The sequence below is a fragment of the Helianthus annuus genome, chromosome 14, assembly GCF_002127325.2.
Source record: "Helianthus annuus cultivar XRQ/B chromosome 14, HanXRQr2.0-SUNRISE, whole genome shotgun sequence".
In the NCBI taxonomy this organism is placed as follows: Eukaryota; Viridiplantae; Streptophyta; class Magnoliopsida; order Asterales; family Asteraceae; genus Helianthus; species Helianthus annuus.
In genome coordinates this window covers 84,742,715-84,749,656 of record NC_035446.2, presented here as the reverse complement: position 1 = coordinate 84,749,656, position 6,942 = coordinate 84,742,715, and the positions used below count along the sequence as shown (strand labels likewise).

The 6,942-nt window shown below is 40.5% G+C and overlaps 1 non-coding gene across 1 annotated transcript; it reads left to right on the top strand.

Annotated features, from left to right (window-relative positions):
* Positions 1-5,652: 5,652 nt before the first annotated feature.
* Positions 5,653-5,759, top strand: LOC118487040. The gene has a single exon (XR_004880207.1). It is a non-coding gene; the product is annotated as a small nucleolar RNA R71 (small nucleolar RNA).
* The last annotated feature ends 1,183 nt before the right edge of the window (positions 5,760-6,942 follow it).

Here is a 6,942-nt window from a genome sequence, read left to right as displayed (position 1 = left end):
GGCCTTCAGATGTACGATCAAGACTATTATCATGCTCAATATACATTTGATCAGTATGGTTATGAATGGGTAACCCAACAACCTACTTTGCACTATCAGTCACATAAATCTGAAAGTCTTGACGAGATGATGAGAAAGAGACACATGGTTCATGTTGAAAAAGAATTAATAAAACCTCATTTGTCAATGGAAGAACGAGTAGAACTTTTGGAATGGAAATATGATTTGTTACCAAAAGAGGTGAAAGAGATGAGGCCAGGGACGTCGATATTGGAAAAACGTCAAGCAAAACAACACTGGATATATGTGCAGATTGAACAAATGACACCTATGGGTGATGTAGAAGAAAAGGTTGTGAGTCCTCCCGAACTTGAAACTGAATTATTAGGGCCAAATGAGGAATATACAATTGAAATTATTGTGGAGGAACCACCTATGGAGAGCAAAGTTGAGGGCCTTTTACTTGATGAACCAATCAAAGTTGATTACAACTCTCAGGCTGTGGTGGCTATGGAAACCAAGAGTGTTAAAGATGCATGTTTAGAAACTAGGAAGGTGGCACTTCATGATGTGGGAGATTTCATTCATAAGTTATGTTTATGGGAGAGTTTGGATTTGTTGGGCATAGAAGACGAAGTAGTGAAGTGTAGAGTAAACGACCGAGCATTTGTTGGAAATTCGGTAGGAAAATGTGGATTTAAAGAATTTTGCAAAGAAAGATGGGACGTGACGAAGCACACACACAATAGAAGAATCAAACACCGTACTTACATCAGCAACGAAAAAGGTAAATGTGCATTGAGACCACCTTGAGACATATCAGTTACGGTCGGGCTGAAGACCTAAACTTTAGCGCTGCTTGGGACGCAACCCAAGGTGTTTTTAGATAAGTGTGGGGAAGATGTGCGGAGAGTTGTGTGAAGGTGATGATAGGAAGTCGGATTATATACAACATCTGTTGTGTCAAACTTCACCAGGTCAATGTACTCTTTCCTTAGTCTTGTTATGTTCTTTAGTATTAAAATATTGGTGTTACTTGATAAAATAAAAAAATAAAAAAAAAGAAATTTGGGGTTCGAGATGTAAAGCAAATGTTGGTGTTTTTGTTAAAAGCGATATTTCCCTCAAAACCATACATTGGGACAATGTATCCCAAGTGTGGGGATGGGGGGAATTTTTTGAGAAGTTAATATTTTTTTTGAAATCAAGTGAAAAATTGTCGAAATTTGAACACTTGATATTGTTCCATTTGACACACCGACACCTGTTCCTAGTCTTTTCTTGGTGAGAATTGAGCCACATATGAGTGTTATTGATATTTCTTTGTTTAAGTGGCGTTATGTGTAGTGTGTTAATAGAACTTGTGTGTGAGTACTTGTTAAATCCTAGAGTTAGCATGCTTGTGAAAATGATAGGGGACTTTTAGGTAGCTTCGTCTAGATGTGTGAGAGTGTGGGAATTAGGGGTTGGACCTCATACATTACATATATGAGCTTGGTATTGTGAGGGGTGGGGGTTTGGTCTTTAGAAAGCCATGTTTGAGCCTTATACCATACGGTTGTGACCCAAACCTACTTCTTACAAAAAACTTTACCTATTGAGATGACCCGGTTTAGGAGATTTAGTATGTAATGTTGATGTCCTTGTATATATTGTTGAGCTTTTATGTCTTATCTTTGTTAAAAAAAAAAAGAGAAAAAAAAAAGAGAAAAATACAAAAAGAAGTATTTAGTTGCAATAGAAGTTGAGAAGTTGATGATGTTTTGTATATAGTTGATGTTTGCGTTGTTTAGTGGTAGAAATAAAAACCGGGTCAAATCAATTAGCTACTTGCATATATATTCCACCATTTTCCTACCTTTACACATAGCCCCGTTACAACCCGAATGTCCTTTTGATTCATAAGCATGCTAGGTATTTGATAGGAGGAAACTTGATTTGTATACAAGCTTATTGTCGCACAATCACACACTTGCATTGAGCGTGTTAGCATAATGTTGCTAATATTACTTGTCACCGAGAGTTGTTGTGAGGGGTGTGTCTTGTGGTATGATAAAAAGTTTGTAAAAGGACGGTACATTTTAGATTGGTTTACATGTTGATCGCTTGTGGTTTTGAAATGGTTTTAGAATAGGTTGCTTGGGACAAGCAACGGGTAAGTGTGGGGATGTGACGGGTGGTCCGTAGGACAACCCTTAAATGCCTTAAAAAGATTAAAATCCCATGCTTTACACGTTTAATTGTTTGAACTTGGTAACTACTAGTTGTTTGGACGTGCAGGTGCAAATGGAGCATAAAAGGGAAAGAATTTGGAGCATCAATAAAAAATCAATTTTTGGAATTGAAGAATTAAGAGGATAGCATTATAGAGGATGAAATTACGAGAACGTAGGTGAAAACGGTGAAGAAAACGGAGTTGAAACGAAAAAGTTATGCTAAAAACAAGTTTTCAGCATTGTTTGCCGTAAGAAAGAAGACAAGGACCGTATGACATGGCTGCTCACCGTAAGCTACGGCCCTCTGGCGTAGCTTATGGCGCCGACTGATCCAAAATCGTAACTTATGCATTTAATTGTCATTTTCATGGGGTTTAAGTGTGTCTCATCATATGTTTCGGTTACACAACACTTGGGGACGAATTTTGGCTAATTTTTGGAGCTTGAAGACTATCTTTATCATTGTTTTTCATGTTCTTAACTTGTTTGAAGATTAAAACTTGGTTTATGATGTCTGTTCAAGCCATGAGTGGCTAAAAATTTTGTGGTCATCTTTGGTGGAAGGTTTTGTAAGACTTTATGCTTTATTTCCTTATTTCTAGAATAACAATCTTGATCTTTATGGAATTGTTTGTTATGATGTGTGATTGATTGTTAGTAAATTATTGATTCTTATGTTAAACTAATTAGAAACCATACGTTCTTGGTGCCGTTGGCAATCGAGATATCATGGGTATAGTTAGGCTTGGGTAAGGGTTGATTGATCATCGGGTAACAACCTCACGTTCTAGGAATCTGAGTACTTAGTTCCCTTTCATCACTGCAATTGATCACACATGAACTATGTCTATGTAGTTCTTTCTAGTGGAATGTTAACATAAATGTCAAAGCAAACCGGAAACTAAAGATGATCATTTGTCCCTAATTTGTTTACAACCAAATCTTTTCTCTTTCAATTTAATTAGTTTAATTTAGTCTAAAACCAATTCACTCACATAAACTCTTGAACTTTACTTTTCTTGCAATTAGATTAATTTAGTCAAGTTAGATATAATCTTCCAAATAACACATATTCCACAAACTCCCTGTGTTCGATACCCACTTACCACTATCTACTTAGTAGTAATTGGATTAAATTTGATTGTGACCACGACATCACGTCAGGCACCTCAATGATGATATACATTGACTTAGGGCGCCCAACTTTCTCAGTCAGTAGTCGATATGGTAATGGGTCTAGTGGGATATTCATGGGGTAGCCCCCACGGCTGGGAGCCAGAGTAAAAGGAAAGGATTAATCATGTTTTTAAACTATGGGGTAACCCCCACGGCAAGTAAGCCAGCTAAAAAGGAAAACTATGTTTTTGAAACAACTTAAAACGAACACCCAACTGTGAACTCGCTTAACTTTGTTGTTGATTCGTTACTATATGCCTTGCAGGTCGTTAGGTTTTTAGCTGGAGCTTGCATTGGAGTAGGAGTTGTTGTGGGACATGAACCGCTACGTGTTCATGAAAAACTTTATTAAATTTAAAACTCGAAATTTGGTTTTGAACCTAAATGCTTTCGCTGACTATTAGACTTGGTTTTGGACTTTGGTTTGGAGAACTTTAGACGTTTGGTTTTACTTTACTTTATTTAATGTTTATTATAATTGGTGGTATGATTCCAGTCAGTCACACGCCTCGCGCTAATACTCCGCTTGTGGATTTTGAGGGTGTGACAGCCCGTAATGGTGAAACTGTTGTCCTCCACAAGAATGGACGCCTTCCGTGGATTCTGTGATACAACACTAGGGATGTTGCCAAACATCCCCACACTTGAATCATTGCATCCGTGATGATTGAATCGTATAAACCTGTCAAAACACAACACACCAACGAAACCAAAACGAAATACAAAACTCTACATCCTCAGGCTGCCTCCCGAGAGCGCTAAGTTTAAAGGTCTTCATCCAGACCGTACCTGATGTTCACGGTGGTTCAGATGCACGCTTACCTCCCCACTTGTTTCCATACATCTCCATCCAGTCTTTCGGGAGAGTCATAGCTTCACATCGGTCGGGGTTATGATCCAGTTGATCACCCCATCTACACCCACCATCAGGTGGTTTCCTCTCAATAGCTCTCTTTCTCGTACTTGCCTTATCAGCCTGATTTCTACCATTTGTTAACTCAGACCTGCAAAAATTACCTCCACTCGAACCAATCTCATTAGTAGCACCTGTGGAACTTACTTCATCTAGAAGATCATAAGCAATAGATTTTAAAAATACATTGAAATACAGCTTACGATTCTTGTAACTTAGAATTACCATCCCGTTCCTGCAGTCGATTTGTGCATTTGCTGTATACAGGAACGGGCGACCCAAAATTACATGCGGTTATGCGTAGGTCGGTGCGGGTGCATGATCAACCACCATAAAATTGACCGAGTAATAGAACTCGCCGATCTGGATCGCCACATCCTTTACAACCCCTCGGGGTTGCTTCAAACTTGCATCCGCAAACATGGCCATACTATCACAAGCTTGTAGGGGGCCAAAATCATATTGGTCATACAAGCTACCGGGCAGAACTCTCACTCCTGCTCCATAATCCAACAGTGCCTTGTGGATTTTGAACTTGCCAACTTTGATTGGAACAACCGGTTCCCCTAAATCAATCCCATCTCCTTCAACCACTGCTTCACTTAAACCTGCAATTACCTGAGAAGCAGACAAATCATTATTATAACATTTAATTTTAGGAACAGGATTTACCCCACTGATCGTAGTGTTCTTCATATTCTTGGGGTTTGTCTGAGTGTCAGCTTCCCATTCTGCCGCTTCAGTTCTGCTACTTCACTAGCAAGCTGCCCCATCTGAGTGGTCAATGATTGGATGGCCTTGTCTCTAATCTCGTCCTTTTGAGCCCGCACATCATCCATTTGACCTCTCTTTTGCAACTCCTATTGTATGGCCTTCAGCATATCCATCATCTCGCTATTCACCTGGCCATTACCCTGCTGGTATGTTTGCTGATAACCAAAGTTATTACCTCCTTGATAATTATTTTGATTTCGAGACTGGTAATATTGGTTGTTGCCTTGGGAACCCGAATATCTGTTCCCACTACCCTGCGTCATGTTCACTTCATCCTAATTACCGATAATGTTAAGGCACTGATCAGCAATGTGCCCTATATCCCCACAATGACCACGAAATGGGTATGGTCCCCCAGTCTCAGGTAACTGGTCTGCGGCCTTCACTACTGAATGGCGGTTGCTTCTTGACGATTGAGCTTTTCGCTTTGATGTATTCACGTTCATTTCCAAATACTCCCAATCAATATGCTCATAGTTAGTACCGAATGTAACATTTGAGATTGAGCAAAGATCCCAAGTATCTTCATGTGTTAGACCTTCATGAAATGCATTTAAGAGTTCCCACAGCTGAATTCCATAATGCGGGCAATTCTTCAACATCATCTTGAATCGATTAAATGCTTCATGGAATAACTCACCAACCTGCTGCTGAAAATTCTGAATTCCTTTCCTAGCAATGTTGGTTCGTTCAGGTGTATAAAACTCATCTAGGAAGAGCTGCTGCATATCGGGCCATGTAAAGATTGAAGCAGATGGTAATGAATGGAACCACTGCCGAGCTTTATCTTCGAGTGTGGATTGGAAAAAAACCAATTTCACATCGTCCGCTGTGAAACCCTAACCCCCGATAGTATTACACCGCGCATCATACGCGGCGATATGCAGATATGGCTCTTCATGTGCTAAGCCATGAAACTTGGGCAAGCTGGATATAGACTGATCACGAACTTCAAATGACCGCCCTCCTTGTAATTGTTGGATCACAACCGGCGATGGGTTGTTAGCTATGGTGGGCTTGAAGTGGCTCTCAACACCGCGAACCGGTCACCGATTATACCTTCATGGAATGCCTTCCGGTTGGTTAACCAGTGGGATTAATTCCGAGGAAGAGCCCTTGCTTGACCCGGCATTTGTTGCACCGGTGGTGGCAGTGGTATGTCTATAGGCCTTCCCGGAATGGGTTGTTGATTAACTGGGTTTGGTTGCTGAAACTGCGGTTGATATCCAATTGTGTCTGGGTTCACCCTCTCTACAAATCCATATCCTGTGCCATACATCCCTACACTTCCCGTGCTGAACCATCGTGTATTCCTCTGATTACCCCCGTAATTCTCATAATCATCATATGCATCCTCAAACTCTCCCGAGCTATTCCCTTGCTCGAACATAGAAAATTGCTGTTGCGTCGCTGAATAGTACGGTGAAGGTCAGGTCGGTGGAGGAAATGAGGTGGGTGCATTGGTAGGCTATATTGGGTTCGGGTTCTCATCAGCAACAATTCTCACGTAGGGTGAAGAATGTTGAATAGTAGAGGTTTGAGTGAAGATTGGGTGTTGGGAAGAGGTTGATTGGTTTGAAAAGGTTGATAAGTTATCTAGGTTCGGAAACAGTGGTGGTGGCACTGGGGGTAGTGGAGTAGTAGTAACTTGGATGGATTGTGGTGGAGGTGGTATGGTGGTGTTTGGTGATGGCTGTGTAGGAGTCGATGTGAATTGTGGGATTTCAGTTTCCTTCTCGAGGCTGCTTGAATGTTCCATTGAGTCGAGGTTCGTATTTGGCATTTGCACTGTTTGGTTTGCTCGTTGCACAACTCGGGTGTGACGAATACTAATCTAAGAATACTTAAAACAAAACACTTTGC